A 16,146-nucleotide genomic window follows, 5' to 3' on the forward strand; every position below is an offset into this window, starting at 1 on the left:
GCTTCCCGTCATTCACTACAGGGCAGGCAGAGGACAGGGAGCATAGCCCTCACTATGCAGGCTATACAGTGTATTGAAAAAACATTTGTAAATAGCAACGCAGTATGCTGGCGGTAAATAAACGTTAATAAACACCATTAGGCCTACACCCATTTATTAGCTTCCTTTTGCCAAGCTCACGCAAGATTATATTAACATGTCTGTTCATGATGGGGTCAACGCTTTAATTTGAGTATCGTTCTCCAACGAAGTCCCCGTGCAGTTCAATTTATAATTTCCCAAAAATGGGACCGTAGCGCTGTCCCAGAGTCTACAGCGCATGCGCGGATCCCTGGGAAGATGGTGCCGCGGACATTTTCGATTCTCCGACTACATATGCGCAAAAAATATGAAATTGCCCTGCAACATTTTCCTAGTGACTTTTGTAGCGCAGCTGCTGCGCTGCAGGACTCAGGAGGGTAAGTATTAAAAATAATGGGTGCAGGGTGTGTAGTGTGTGCGCCGCACACACTGCACCCATTATAAATACGCCAGTGCCTCCTCCTCTGGTCCTTGCAGTGCACATGCACAACCAATGGTTACACATGCGCAGTAACAGAGTCAGGACAGAAGGAATATATACGATATGTCGACAGTCACATGACTGACCTCATCATTTCACCACTGAGTATGCCAACATCAGCGAGCTCAAGCTACTGATGCTAGATACAAAATGACATTGGCTCTGTCTAACCATGGCTGCCTGCCGGTACACTGGCTGTAACCAGTGGCAGTTCCCGGAACGTCGGGAATGATGGCCCCTGAAGAAGGCAGGTCAGTGAGGGGAGGGATGGAGGGGTTGTAGAAGCAGTCTGGGGCCCTACAGTTTCTGATGGCAGCCCTGCCCTACTATCTGCCCTTTACCCCATATGCATCCCTCACTCTCTGCCCATATGTTTAGATTGTGCCCTATCCCTCATTCTCTGCTAATGTACGGCTACATTAGGTCAGGTGCATAGGCTGTGTGTGTACAGTCTGACTCTGGGCTGCTGCTTGCTGAACACTTGCAGTGTGTATCCACCTGTCATGGGGGGGAAGCGGTTCTGAGATGGACGCAGCTGCGCGTCTGGAGGCAACAGCCGCATCCATCTGGTCTGCGCGCGCAAACTGGTAATAGTGCGTGTGCTCAACTGTCACCATGCGATCGCATCCCGGAAGGATGCAATCACATAGTGATTGACAGCCATGGGGGGGGGTGCCATGACATTTACTGGGCGCGGTCCGGACCACGCAGGCGTGTCCGGACCATTTTTGGGGTGGCTGCGTGACGTCACACGCAGCCGCTCTGAGAAAAAAAATGGTGCCGGACCGCCTGCGATGTGTTCGCAATTAAATTGCAAACGCATCGCAGGTGGGGCCAAACACATGCCGGGCGACCCCTATCTCTGAATAACCCCCATAGTGTGGAAAAAAAGGTGCCCAGCTGTGCAGTATGACTGTCCATGTGTATATTATTTTTGTATTTTTTAAAACAGTATTTGTAAAACTTTTTTGGGGTATGGACATGGCCATGCACTGGTTTTGGCCACGCCCCTGGGAATTGGCCACAGTTTTGGCCCCAAGATTGGCAATGCCCTGATCCCCCAACGACTGGATCGGGGGAGTTGGAATATTAATCATGTTTAAAAATCCTGATTCTGATCATTTTAAGTCAGGATAGGGAAATCAGGCAGTGCTGGGATCTATGATTTATGGGGGTCATTAGATTGTTAGATGCACTGGGCCTCACATTTATTGATAAATAGCCCCCAATGTCTCATAATGTAGAGGCAGGGCTGGCACTTCCATTAGGTGGCCTTAGGCGGCTGCCTAGGTGCGCCAGCCACTGGAGGTCACCACTGAATTCATCAAGTAAAAAACTGATGGATGTCTCTGAATGCCTGAAGGATGTCTCTATATGTGGGTTAGTAATGAACTTACAGATGGGGAGATGGAACACAATAAGGAGCATACAAATATATGTATGTTTGTGTGTCTATGGGCCTAAGTAAGAGTTGACCACAGCAGCAAATTTGTTAGCAGTTGGGCAAAACCATGGGGGTCATTCCGAGTTAATCGCTAGCTGAATTTGTTCATAGCGCTGCGTTCAGGCTAAAAACCGGCAGTTCTGTGCATGCGTATGCGGCGCAATGCGCACGTGCGACGTACGGCACAACGACCGATGTAGTTTTGCACAGGGTCTAGCAATGCATTTCAGTCGCACTGCTTGCCGCAGAGTGATTGACATGAAGTGGGCGTTTCTGGGTGGCAACTGACCGTTTTCAGGGAGTGTGCGGAAAAACGCAGGCGTGCCAGAGAATAATGCAGGTGTGGCAAGAGAAACGCAGGCGTGGCTGGGCGAACGCTGGACGGGTTTGTGACGTCATATCCGGAACTGAATAGTCTGACGTAATCGCAAGCGCTGAGTAGGTTTTGAGCTACTCTGAAACGACACAAAAAATCTTCTGCTGCGGGGTACACTGGGCTCCACAAGTCTGGACAATGGGGTGTAGAGTAGGATCTTGATCCGATGCACCAACAGACTCAAAGCTTTGACTGTTCCCAGAATGCACAGCGCCGCCTCCTATATCACCCCGTCTGAAGAAAAAGTGAAGACTTCAGGGCAGCAGCGGTGGTTAATGTCTGGTGACATTCTCTGCTGCGGCTCCAGCTCTCCCCAGCGGCGCTGTACACTCCCGAGCCCTGGTTGCCGGGTACCTACAGCGGAGGATCCGGTTTACTTCACGTTAGGCACACACGGCTGGGGCTCTCCAGGATCGCGTGGCCGCGCTTCGGGAGGTGGTAAGTGGGTCCCGCTCGCGGGACCCGGTCTTTATCGCGATCCGGCGCGGTCAGTGGGAGGCGGGCCGCGCGCGCTGGCGGTGGACACTGGGGATACAGGCGATCCCACTAGATCACCAGGGCATGGGCGCAGGTCAGGTTTTCCCTCAAAACCGATTTTAATATCGCCCACAGTACCCGGTGGTTTTGCCAGCAAGAGGGATAAGGCTTAGACCTGAAGCCCCTCCCCGAGCCCCAGGGCACCATTTCCAGCAAGTGTTCACGCCCTGAAGCTGCATCTCTGTCTTTTCCTCACTCCCTGTCAGTGTCTGCGGCGCCATTACTCCTCAGTTCACTTCCTGGGACTGCTTGGGCAAATCCTCCTATGTAAAGCCGCCTGGTTGTCAGCGCTGTGCCTTTACATGACACTTAAGTATTCTACCTGCCTTTTTAGTCAGTGCTAGTTAAGAAAGAGTGCATTTAGTCAGGGGTTTATAGTACAATTACCCTGTGATATACATCCAGTTCTTACTGTGTAGTGTTATATCTAATGACTATATAGCTGTATAAGCTAGTCCAGTGCAGTATTATTGGTGGTCATTCCGAGTTGTTCGTTCGTTGCCGATTTTCTCTATATTGCGATTAGTCGCTTACTGCGCATGCGCAATGTTCGCAGAGCGCATGCGCTTAGTTATTTTACTCAAAAGTTTACTCACGGCATTACGAGGATTTTTCTTCGTTCTGGTGATCGGAGTGTGATTGACAGGAAGTGGGTGTTTCTGGGCGGAAACTGGCCGTTTTATGGGTGTGTGTGAAAAAACGCTGCAGTTTCTGGGAAAAACGCTGGAGTGGCTGGAGAAACGGGGGAGTGCCTGGGTGAACGGTGGGTGTGTTTGTGACGTCAACCCAGGAACGAAACTGACTGAACTGATCGCAGTGGCAGAGTAAGTCTCGAGCTACTCAGAAACTGCTAAAAAAATTCTATTTGCAATTTTGCAAATCTTTCGTTCGCAATTCTGCAAAGCTAAGATTCACTCCCAGTAGGCCGCGGCTTAGCGTGTGCAATGCTGCTAAAAGCAGCTAGCGAGCGAACAACTCGGAATGAGGGCCATTGTCTGTAATAACCTCTGCATTGTACAAACTATGACTATTTGTGTGTGCATTTGATAGCTGAGTGGTGTCCATTTCGTGTCTTTCACTCAACTTGCTATCCCTATATTCCAGTGATTTTCAACCTTTTTTCTCTGACGTCCTAGTGGATGCTGGGAACTCCGTAAGGACCATGGGGAATAGCGGGCTCCGAAGGAGACTGGGCACTCTAAGAAAGAATTAGGACTACCTGGTGTGCACTGGCTCCTCCCTCTATGCCCCTCCTCCAGACCTCAGTTAGAATCTGTGCCCGGCTCGAGCTGGATGCACACTAGGGGCTCTCCTGAGCTTCTAGAAAAGAAAGTATATTTAGGTTTTTTATTTTCAGTGAGATCTGCTGGCAACAGACTCACTGCTACGAGGGACTTAGGGGAGAGAAGCGAACCTACCTGCTTGCAGCTAGCTTGGGCTTCTAGGCTACTGGACACCATTAGCTCCAGAGGGATCGAACACAGGCCCAGCCTCGGTCGTCCGGTCCCGGAGCCGCGCCGCCGTCCCCCTTGCAGAGCCAGAAGCAAGAAGAACGTCCAGGAAATCGGCGGCTGAAGACTCCGGTCTTCATTAAGGTAGCGCACAGCACTGCAGCTGTGCGCCATTGCTCCCCATGCACACCTCACACTCCGGTCACTGATGGGTGCAGGGCGCTGGGGGGGGGGGCGCCCTGGGCTGCAATATGATTACCTTACATTGGCAAAAAATACACATAATATAGTCATTAAGACTATATATGTGTAAAATCCCCTGCCATATATCCATAAAAAAAGCGGGAGAAGTCCGCTGTGAAGGGGGCAGGGCTATCTCCCTCAGCACACTGGCGCCATTTCCTCTCACAGCTCCGCTGGAAGGACGCTCCCCAGGCTCTCCCCTGCAGTTTCCAGGCTCAATAGGGTAAAAAAGAGAGGGGGGGCACTAAATTTAGGCGCAGATACTATATATATATATATAGCTGCTATAGGGTAAAATCACTCATTATAGTGTACATCCCTGTGATTTATAGCGCTGTGGTGTGTGCTGGCATATTCTCTCTCTGTCTCCCCAAAGGACTTTGTGGGGTCCTGTCCTCAGTCAGAGCATTCCCTGTGTGTGTGCGGAGTGTCGGTACGGCTGTGTCGACATGTTTGATGAGGAGGCTTATGTGGAGGCGGAGCAGGTGCCGATAAATGTGATGTCACCCCCTGCGGGGTCGACACCTGAGTGGATGGATATGTGGAAGTAATTACGTGACAGTGTCAACTCCTTACATAAGAGGTTTGATGACATAGCAGATGTGGGACAGCCGGCTTCTCAGTCCGTGCCTGTCCAGGCGTCTCAAAAGCCATCAGGGGCTCAAAAACGCCCGCTACCTCAGATGGCAGACACAGATGTCGACACGGATACTGACTCCAGTGTCGACGACGATGAGACTAGTGTACATTCCAATAGGGCCATCCGTTACATGATTACGGCAATGAAAAATGTGTTGCACATTTCTGACATTAACCCTGGTACCACAAAAAAGGGTATTATGTTTGGGGAGAAAAAGCAACCTGTGGTTTTTCCCCCTTCTGAAGAGTTAAATGAAGTGTGTGATGAAGCGTGGGTTTCCCCCGATAAGAAACTGGTAATTTCCAAAAAGTTACTAAGGGCATACCCTTTCCCGCCAGAGGATAGGATACGTTGGGAGACATCCCCTAGGGTGGATAAAGCGCTCACACGCTTGTCAAAGAAGGTGGCACTACCGTCTCCGGATACGGCCACCCTAAAGGAGCCTTCGGATAGAAAGCAGGAGGCTATCCTGAAGTCTGTATATACACACTCAGGTATTATACTGAGACCGGCTATTGCTTCAGCATGGATGTGCAGTGCTGCAGCTGCGTGGTCAGATTCCCTGTCTGATAACATTGATACCCTTGACAGGGACACTATATTGCTAACTGTAGAGCATATTAAAGACGTAGTCTTATACATGAGAGATGCACAGAGGGATATTTGCCAACTGGCATCTAGAATAAATGCAATGTCCATTTCTGCCAGGAGAGTATTATGGACTCGGCAGTGGACAGGTGATGCTGATTCTAAAAGGCACATGGAGGTTTTGCCTTACAAGGGTGAGGAATTGTTTGGGGATTGGTCTCTCGGACCTCGTTTCCACAGCGACGGCTGGGAAGTCGACATTTTTACCCCATGTTCCCTCACAGCCAAAGAAAGCACCGTATTATCAGGTACAGTCCTTTCGGGCCCAGAAAGGCAAGCGGGTTAAAGGCGCGTCCTTTCTGCCCAGAGGCAGAGGTAGGGGGAAAAAGCTGCACCAAACAGCAAGTTCCCAGGAACAAAACTCCTCTCCCGCTTCCTCTAAGTCCACCGCATGATGCTGGGGCTCCACAGGTGGAGCCAGGTGCGGTGGGGGCCCGTCTCCGGAACTTCAGCGACCAGCGGGTTCGCTCACGGGTGGATCCCTGGATTCTATAAGTGGTATCTCAGGGGTACAAGCTGGAATTCGAGACGTCTCCCCCTCGCCGTTTCCTCAAATCAGCCTTGCCAACTACTCCCCCAGACAGGGAGGCGGTGCTGGAGGCGATTCACAAGCTGTACTCCCAGCAGGTGATAACCAAAGTACCCCTCCTTCAACAGGGACGGGGTTACTATTCCACAATGTTTGTGGTACCGAAACCGGACGGTTCGGTGAGACCCATTTTAAATTTGAAATCCTTGAACACTTATATAAGAAGGTTCAAGTTCAAAATGGAATCGCTCAGGGCGGTTATTGCAAGCCTGGACGAAGGGGATTACATGGTATCACTGGACATCAAGGATGCTTACCTGCATGTCCGCATTTACCCTCCTCACCAGGAGTACCTCAGATTTGTGGTACAGGACTGTCATTACCAATTCCAGACGTTGCCGTTTGGTCTGTCCACGGCACCGAGGGTATTTACCAAGGTAATGGCCGAAATGATGATACTCCTTCGAAAAAAGGGAGTTATAATTATCCCGTACTTGGACGATCTCCTTATAAAGGCGAGGTCCAGGGAACAGTTGTTGATCGGAGTAGCACTAGCTCGGGAAGTGCTACAACAGCACGGCTGGATCCTGAATATTCCAAAGTCGCAGCTGGTTCCTACAACGCGTCTACTGTTCCTGGGGATGGTTCTGGACACAGAACAGAAAAAGGTGTTTCTCCCGGAGGAGAAGACCAAGGAGTTGTCATCTCTAGTCAGAGACCTCCTAAAACCAAAACAGGTGTCGGTGCACCACTGCACGCGAGTCCTGGGAAAGATGGTAGCTTCTTACGAAGCAATTCCATTCGGAAGGTTCCATGCAAGGATCTTTCAGTGGGATCTGTTGGACAAGTGGTCCGGATCGCATCTTCAGATGCATCAGCTGATATCCCTGTCTCCAAGGACCAGGGTGTCGCTGTTGTGGTGGCTGCAGAGTGCTCATCTTCTAGAGGGCCGCAGATTCGGCATACAGGACTGGGTCCTGGTGACCACGGATGCCAGCCTTCGAGGTTGGGGGGCAGTCACACAGGGAAGAAACTTCCAAGGACTATGGACGAGTCAGGAGACTTCCCTACACATAAATATTCTGGAACTAAGGGCCATTTACAATGCCCTAAGTCTGGCAAGACCCCTGCTTCAACACCAGCCGGTGCTGATCCAGTCAGACAACATCACGGCGGTCGCCCATGTAAACCGTCAGGGCGGCACAAGAAGCAGGATGGCGATGGCAGAAGCCACAAGGATTCTCTGATGGGCGGAAAATCATGTGTTAGCACTGTCAGCAGTGTTCATTCCGGGAGTGGACAACTGGGAAGCAGACTTCCTCAGCAGGCACGACCTCCGCCCGGGAGAGTGGGGACTTCATCCAGAAGTCTTCCAAATGATTGTACACCGTTGGGAAAGGCCACAGGTGGACATGATGGCGTCCCGCCTCAACAAAAAGCTAAAAAGATATTGCGCCAGGTCAAGGGACCCTCAGGCGATAGCTGTGGACGCTCTAGTGACACCGTGGGTGTACCAGTTGGTTTATGTGTTCCCTCCTCTGCCTCTCATACCCAAGGTACTGAGAATAATAAGAAGGAGAGGAGTAAGAACTATACTGGTGGTTCCGGATTGGCCAAGAAGAGCTTGATACCCAGAACTTCAAGAAATGATCTCAGAGGACCCATGGCCTCTGCCGCTCAGACAGGACCTGCTGCAGCAGGGGCCCTGTCTGTTCCAAGACTTACCGCGGCTGCGTTTGACGGCATGGCGGTTGAACACCGGATCCTAAAAGAAAAGGGCATTCCGGAGGAAGTCATTCCTACGCTCATTAAAGCTAGGAAAGATGTGACCGTAAGACATTATCACCGCATATGGCGAAAATATGTTGCTTGGTGTGAGGCCAGGAAGGCCCCAACGGAGGAATTTCAGCTCGTCGATTTCTGCACTTCCTACAGTCAGGAGTGACTATGGGCCTAAATTTGGGTTCCATTAAGGTCCAGATCTTGGCTCTGTCAATTTTCTTCCAAAAAGAACTGGCTTCACTGCCTGAAGTTCAGACTTTTGTTAAAGGAGTGCTGCATATTCAGCCCCCTTTTGTGCCTCCAGTGGCACCGTGGGATCTCAACGTGGTGTTGGATTTCCTAAAGTCGCATTGGTTTGAGCCACTTAAAACCGTGGAGCTAAAATACCTCACGTGGAAAGTGGTCATGCTGTTGGCCTTGGCGTCGGCCAGGCGTGTATCAGAATTGGCGGCTTTGTCATGTAAAAGCCCTTATCTGATTTTTCATATGGATAGGGCGGAATTAAGGACTCGTTCCCAATTCCTTCCTAAGGTGGTTTCAGCTTTTCATGTGAACCAACCTATTGTGGTGCCTGCGGCTACTCGGGACTTGGAGGATTCCAAGTTACTGGACGTAGTCAGGGCCTTGAAAATATATGTTTCCAGGACGGCTGGAGTCAGGAAAACTGACTCGCTATTTATCCTGTATGCACCCAACAAGCTGGGTGCTCCTGCTTCTAAGCAGACTATTGCTCGCTGGATCTGTAGCACGATTCAACTTGCACATTCTGCGGCTGGACTGCCGCATCCTAAATCTGTAAAAGCCCATTCCACGAGGAAAGTGGGCTCTTCTTGGGCGGCTGCCCGAGGGGTCTCGGCTTTACAACTTTGCCGAGCTGCTACTTGGTCGGGTTCAAACACATTTGCAAAATTCTACAAGTTTGATACCCTGGCTGAGGAGGACCTTGAGTTTGCTCATTCGGTGCTGCAGAGTCATCCGCACTCTCCCGCCCGTTTGGGAGCTTTGGTATAATCCCCATGGTCCTTACGGAGTTCCCAGCATCCACTAGGACATCAGAGAAAATAAGAATTTACTCACCGGTAATTCTATTTCTCGTAGTCCGTAGTGGATGCTGGGCGCCCATCCCAAGTGCGGATTTTCTGCAATACTTGTATATAGTTATTGCCTAACTAAAGGGTTATTGTTCTGAGCCATCTGTTCGTGAGGCTCAGTTGTTGTTCATACTGTTAACTGGATATAGTATCACGAGTTGTACGGTGTGATTGGTGTGGCTGGTATGAGTCTGTTAGGCGCCGGGGTCCGCGATGTCCTCGCGGCCCGGCGCCTAGCTACTAGGGACGCCGAGCGGGCTAGCCGCCGGGTCCCTAGCAACGCTGGGACGCCGTGCGTGCGTAGCCGCCGGCTCCCTAGCAACGCAGGGACGCCAGGCGTGCTTAGCCGCCCGGACCTTAGCAACGGGGACGCCACGGGCGGACCGCGTTCCCCGTTGCAGGGTCAATCAAATAAATCACACACACACTTGTCTTGCTCGTGCAGCCTGGCAGCTGCACGGCATGTTGATAATCTGGCTCTGTAACATCTGATTGGAGGACTCCTTGTTAAATACTTTCTCAGTGCTTCACACAGACGCTGGTAATAGCTTCCTGCATGCTGTTTAGGTTTGCTGAACGTCAGTTCCTGTCCTGCTGTGTCCGGTCATTCCTGTCTTCAGAGTTCCCGAATCTTGGAGTTATCATCTCATCCCAAGAAGTCTCTGGTCCTCTATTGTCCGCCACGGTCGCCTGAGAATCTCGTGTGGTGTTCGTGAGTTGCGGCTCTGCCGTGTGCTGCGGCTCAGCCCGCTATATTTTTTGTATTCTGTTTCGGAGCATTTGCGGAGGGTTCCGCTTCCACAAGTCCTCTCCGGAACTCGGCGGTGCCGGGTAGGAGAGTGGACAAGTGGTATTTTGGTTGTCCTTTTCCCTGGCGGTATTTCCGCACATATTCTAGTTTTAAGTTACCTTGTAGCCCCTGGCCTTGTTGCTGAGTTAGAGGGCCCCTTGTTATCACCCTGTCTCGGATTTCCCTTTGTCTCCCATTAAGACCTGAGGGGGCATCGGAGTTGGGCAGACGTAATCCGCCCTTCAAACGCGGCTGCCATGGGCTCAAGCAACCATAGTCTCGCAAGGGATTTCTGACAGCACGGGCGAGACAACGGAGTTAGGGCGCAAGGGGCTATTTTCCATTCCCGCTTCCTTTCCCAGCATTACGTTCCAGTGCTCAGGTCCTTGTTATAAAATCTCCTCAGACCAGAGTGCTGGAATCATAACATTATTACCGGCCTAAACCAAAACTTAAAATTAAACGGGGTTTAATTTTTTCTCATTCAGTGTTTGTGAGAGTTTATCGGCCTCATGAATCCGTCAGGTTTAGGGCCGAATCCCGGTCAACTCTTAGTAAACCAGATTCAAGAACTTACTCAGATGGTTCAGGATCTTTCTCTTCGGGTGAGATCGCAGGAAGATCTTTTGCGAGCCTCCCCGAAGGTAGTCTCTGAACCAAAGATGCATTTGCCCAACCGTTTTTCCGGTGATAGAAAATAATTTTTTAATTTTAAAAAATCCTGTAAACTTTATTTTCGTTTAAAACCAACATCCTCTGGTAATGAATCTCAGCGGGTTTGGATTATTATTTCTTTACTCCAGGGGGATCCTCAGACCTGGGCATTTGGTTTAAGAGCAGAGGATCCTGCGTTGTTATCTGTAGACGCCTTTTTTAAGTCTTTAGGGTTCTTGTATAATGACCCAGATAGAGAGGCGTCCGCTGAGAGTCAGCTGCGCGCTCTCAAACAAGGAAAAAATCCTGCGGAGGTTTATTGTACCGAGTTTCGCCGTTGGTCGAACGACTGTGGCTGGAATGACCCTGCCCTGCGCAGTCAGTTTCGCCTCGGTTTATCTGAATCTATAAAAGACAGCCTCCTCCAGTACCCCGCTCCTGAGACTCTCGATAAACTTATGGAGCTTGCTATAAAGATTGATCGTCGTCTCCGTGAGCGGAGGGCTGAAAGAGGAGCATCTGTAAGGTCTAGTCCATGTGTATATTCCATTCCAGAGGACGTCGAGGAGCCCATGCAGATGGGTCTCTCCCGGCTGTCTCCTGAAGAAAAAACCAGAAGACAAAATTCCGGTCTTTGTTTATACTGTGGTTGTAAGGGACATTTTGCTCGTAATTGCCCGAACAAGTCGGGAAACGCTTTGACCAAGTGAATTGTGAGGGGGTTCACTTAGGTCTGCAGCTTATCTCCTCGAACAACTCTCTCTTAGTCCCCGTTAAGGTTTCCTTTGGCAGCCTCAGTTCTTTGGTGTCAGCTTTTGTCGACAGTGGAGCTGCAGGAAACTTTATGGATTTAACTTGGGCTAAGGCCTTAGGCATTCCGCAGTTACCATTAGATAGATGTATCACCATGCACAGCTTAGATGGGGGTCCGCTTTCTAATGGGATAATTACTCACCGTACACCTCCAGTAGTACTTACCGTAGGAGCCTTACATTCCGAAAATATTGAATTTTACCTTACACATTGCCCGGCAGTTCTTGTTGTTCTGGGTCACCCCTGGCTGGCCTTTCATAATCCCACCATTGATTGGCGGTCCGGGGAGATTTCCCAATGGGGTACATTTTGTGCTAAGGAATGTATTTCGTATCCAGTCAGAGTTGCAGCAATCATTCCAGAGCTCATTCCTGTGGAATACCAAGAGTTTGCCGATGTCTTCTCTAAAGGCAATGCGGATATTCTGCCTCCCCATCGGCCTTATGATTGTACAGTTGAGCTAGTTCCAGGTGCCACTTTGCCAAAGGGGAGATTATATGCTTTGCCCGGGCCAGAAACTACGGCCATGAATAATTATATTCAGGAAAGCTTAAAGAAGGGATTTATTAGACCATCAAAATCTCCTTTAAGTGCAGGTTTCTTCTTTGTGGAGAAAAAAGATGGCTCGCTTAGACCATGCATTGATTTTAGAGCCCTGAATAAGATCTCCGTTAAAAACACCTATCCTTTGCCGTTGATTTCTGTACTTTTTGATCAGTTACATTCTGCTGTGATTTTTTCTAAAATTGACCTTAGAGGAGCTTACAACCTCATCCGAATTAAATCTGGGGATGAGTGGAAGACGGCTTTCAGCACTCAGTCTGGTCACTACGAATACCTGGTGATGCCGTTCGGCCTGTATAACGCTCCAGCGGTTTTTCAAGACCTTATTAACGATGTTCTCCGTGACTTCCTAGGGAAATTCGTGGTCGTTTATTTAGACGACATCTTGATTTTTTCTGAATCTATGGAACAACATGTTACCCAGGTGCGTCTGGTTCTTCAAAAGTTACGTGAGAATCATTTGTATGCCAAGCTGGAGAAGTGTGATTTTCACGTCACGGAAGTATCTTTTTTAGGGTACATAATTTCTCCTCAGGGATTTTCCATGGAACCAAAGAAGCTCCAGGCCATCCTTAATTGGGCGCAACCCACTAATTTAAAAGCAATTCAGCGCTTTTTAGGGTTTGCGAATTATTATAGGAGGTTCATTCATTCTTTTTCTGACCTGGTTGCTCCCATAGTAGCTCTTACAAAAAAAGGGGCGGATCCTACCAACTGGTCACATGAAGCCGAATTGTCCTTCCAGGCCTTGAAACAAGCCTTTGTCTCGGCTCCAGTCCTCAGACATCCTAATCCGGAATTGCCTTTTGTTGTGGAGGTTGATGCCTCAGAGGTTGGAGTGGGGGCTGTCCTTTCTCAAGAGGATCCGGAGTCTCTGGAGTTACATCCTTGTGCCTTTATGTCCAGGAAATTCTCCTCCGCTGAATCCAACTATGATGTTGGTAATCGGGAGTTACTGGCGGTGAAATGGGCTTTCGAGGAGTGGAGGCATTGGCTGGAGGGAGCTAAACATACTATTTCGGTTTTGACTGACCATAAGAACCTGCAATATATTGAGTCAGCTAAAAGGCTTAATGCTCGGCAGGCACGTTGGGCATTATTTTTTACTCGTTTCAGGTTTATAATTACTTTCAGGCCTGGTTCCAAGAATACAAAAGCTGATGCCCTGTCACGTAGCTTTCTTCCGGTTCACAATAGCAATCCTGTTGTTACCTCCATACTTCCATCTTCAGTCATCCGGGCAGGCCTCACTCAGGATTTATTTACCCAGTTAAACCAGCTTCAACACCAAGCTCCTAGACTTACTCCTGCTGGTCGTCTTTATGTCCCTGAATTTTTGAGAGCCACTGTTTTAACTGAATTTCATGACAGCAAAGTCTCAGGGCATCCGGGAATCACTAAGACATTGGAGTTAGTCTCTCCCTCAGTGTGGTGGCCTAGTCTTTCTAAAGACGTTAAGGAATTCGTTCATTCATGTCAGGTTTGTGCACAGCATAAGGTTCCTCGTTCGTTGCCTATCGGGCAACTCATGCCTTTAGCTGTTCCTCTCAGGCCATGGTCTCATATTTCCATGGATTTTGTGGTTGACCTTCCCCTTTCAGCCGGATTCCGAGTCATTTGGGTGGTAGTGGACCGTTTAAGTAAAATGGCTCATTTTGTCGCTCTTCCCCGATTGCCTTCTGCCCAAGGGTTGGCAGTTTTGTTCCTCCGCCATGTGTTCAGGCTTCATGGGTTGCCCACTGATATTGTTTCTGATCGGGGTCCACAATTCATCGCACAGTTCTGGAAATGTTTTTGTGCCTCATTGAAGATGACACCGTCTTTAACATCTGGTTACCACCCACAGTCTAACGGGCAAACCGAACGAGTCAACCAGTCATTAAAACAATATTTGCGTCTGTATTCAGCCAAACTCCAGAATGATTGGTCTGAGTTTCTCCCTTTGGCTGAATTTGCTTACAATAACTCTTGTCATTCCTCCACCAAAGAGTCTCCGTTCTTTTCAGTTTTTGTTTTTCACCCCAGAGCCAATTCTTTTTTTCATCATTCTCCAGTCTCCTCGCTAACCTTGACCTCCCATCTCAGAGCAATTTGGAAAAAAGTGCACCTTGCTCTCAGGAAAGCGGCCTTCCGAGAGAAGAAATTTTCTGACAGGCTCTGACGTCCTTGCACTTTTAAGGTGGGAGATAAGGTGTGGTTGTCGACTCGCAACATCAGGCTTCGACAATCCTCGGCTAGACTGGGACCCAAATTTATAGGACCGTTTCTTATTAGTAAGAAGGTCAACCCAGTTGCCTTTCGGCTACGTTTACCAAGGTCTCTTAAAATTGGAAATACTTTTCATTGTTTCCTGTTGAAACAATACGTTTCTTCCAGTAGATTTCCTCGGAGGATCTCTCAGGGTAGATCTCCAGTGGAGGTACGGGGACAACAGGAATTCTTGGTAGAGAAAGTTCTTGACTCTAAATTGCCCCGGGGTCGGCTTTATTTTTTAGTTCACTGGAAAGGCTATAGTCCGGAGGAAAGGTCTTGGGTCCTGGACAAGGATCTTCATGCCCCTAGGCTCAAGAGGGCATTTTTTCGAGAATTTCCTCAGAAACCTGGCTTTAGGGGTTCCTTGACCCCTCCTCAAGGGGGGGGGTACTGTTAGGCGCCGGGGTCCGCGATGTCCTCGCGGCCCGGCGCCTAGCTACTAGGGACGCCGAGCGGGCTAGCCGCCGGGTCCCTAGCAACGCTGGGACGCCGTGCGTGCGTAGCCGCCGGCTCCCTAGCAACGCAGGGATGCCAGGCGTGCTTAGCCGCCCGGACCCTAGCAACGGGGACGCCACGGGCGGACCGCGTTCCCCGTTGCAGGGTCAATCAAATAAATCACACACACACACTTGTCTTGCTCGTGCAGCCTGGCAGCTGCACGGCATGTTGATAATCTGGCTATGTAACATCTGATTGGAGGACTCCTTGTTAAATACTTTCTCAGTGCTTCACACAGACGCCGGTAATAGCTTCCTGCATGCTGCTTAGGTTTGCTGAACGTCAGTTCCTGTCCTGCTGTGTCCGATCATTCCTGTCTTCAGAGTTCCCGAATCTTGGAGTTATCATCTCATCCCAAGAAGTCTCTGGTCCTCTATTGTCCGCCACGGTCGCCTGAGAATCTCGTGTGGTGTTCGTGAGTTGCGGCTCTGCCGTGTGCTGCGGCTCAGCCCGCTATATTTTTTGTATTCTGTTTCGGAGCATTTGCGGAGGGTTCCGCTTCCACAAGTCCTCTCCGGAACTCGGCGGTGCCGGGTAGGAGAGTGGACAAGTGGTATTTTGGTTGTCCTTTTCCCTGGCGGTATTTCCGCACATATTCTAGTTTTAAGTTACCTTGTAGCCCCTGGCCTTGTTGCTGAGTTAGAGGGCCCCTTGTTATCACCCTGTCTCGGATTTCCCTTTGTCTCCCATTAAGACCTGAGGGGGCATCGGAGTTGGGCAGACGTAATCCGCCCTTCAAACGCGGCTGCCATGGGCTCAAGCAACCATAGTCTCGCAAGGGATTTCTGACAGCACGGGCGAGACAACGGAGTTATGGCGCCAGGGGCTATTTTCCATTCCCGCTTCCTTTCCCAGCATTACGTTCCAGTGCTCAGGTCCTTGTTATAAAATCTCCTCAGACCAGAGTGCTGGAATCATAACAGTCTTACCCGGGATTCCAAATCCCTTTCTTATTGTGTCAGCTCTTCCGGGCACAGTTTCCCTAACTGAGGTCTGAAGGAGGGGCATAGAGGGAGGAGCCAGTGCAAACCAGGTAGTCCTAATTCTTTCTTAGAGTGCCCAGTCTCCTTCGGAGCCCGCTATTCCCCATGGTCCTTACGGAGTTCCCAGCATCCACTACGGACTACGAGAAATAGAATCACCGGTGAGTAAATTCTTATTTTTACTCGCGGCACACGGAACAATATTTTAAAATTGCCAAGGCACACCATCAGTTCCCCACAGAAAAAAACAGAAAACACACATTGGCCCTCACAGTAAAAAAAAAAATC

General features: G+C 49.7%; 1 long non-coding RNA gene across 1 annotated transcript in view; it reads left to right on the top strand.

The window, feature by feature from the left end:
* Positions 1-500: 500 nt before the first annotated feature.
* The window catches only part of LOC134947734 (uncharacterized), a 50,323-nt gene continuing 34,677 nt past the window's right edge, over positions 501-16,146 (top strand). The window contains exon 1 of the long non-coding RNA XR_010182731.1: positions 501-813. This is a non-coding gene — a long non-coding RNA (uncharacterized LOC134947734). The remainder of the gene's footprint in view (positions 814-16,146) is intronic.

This window comes from Pseudophryne corroboree, chromosome 8 (genome assembly GCF_028390025.1).
Source record: "Pseudophryne corroboree isolate aPseCor3 chromosome 8, aPseCor3.hap2, whole genome shotgun sequence".
Taxonomy (NCBI): domain Eukaryota; kingdom Metazoa; phylum Chordata; class Amphibia; order Anura; family Myobatrachidae; genus Pseudophryne; species Pseudophryne corroboree.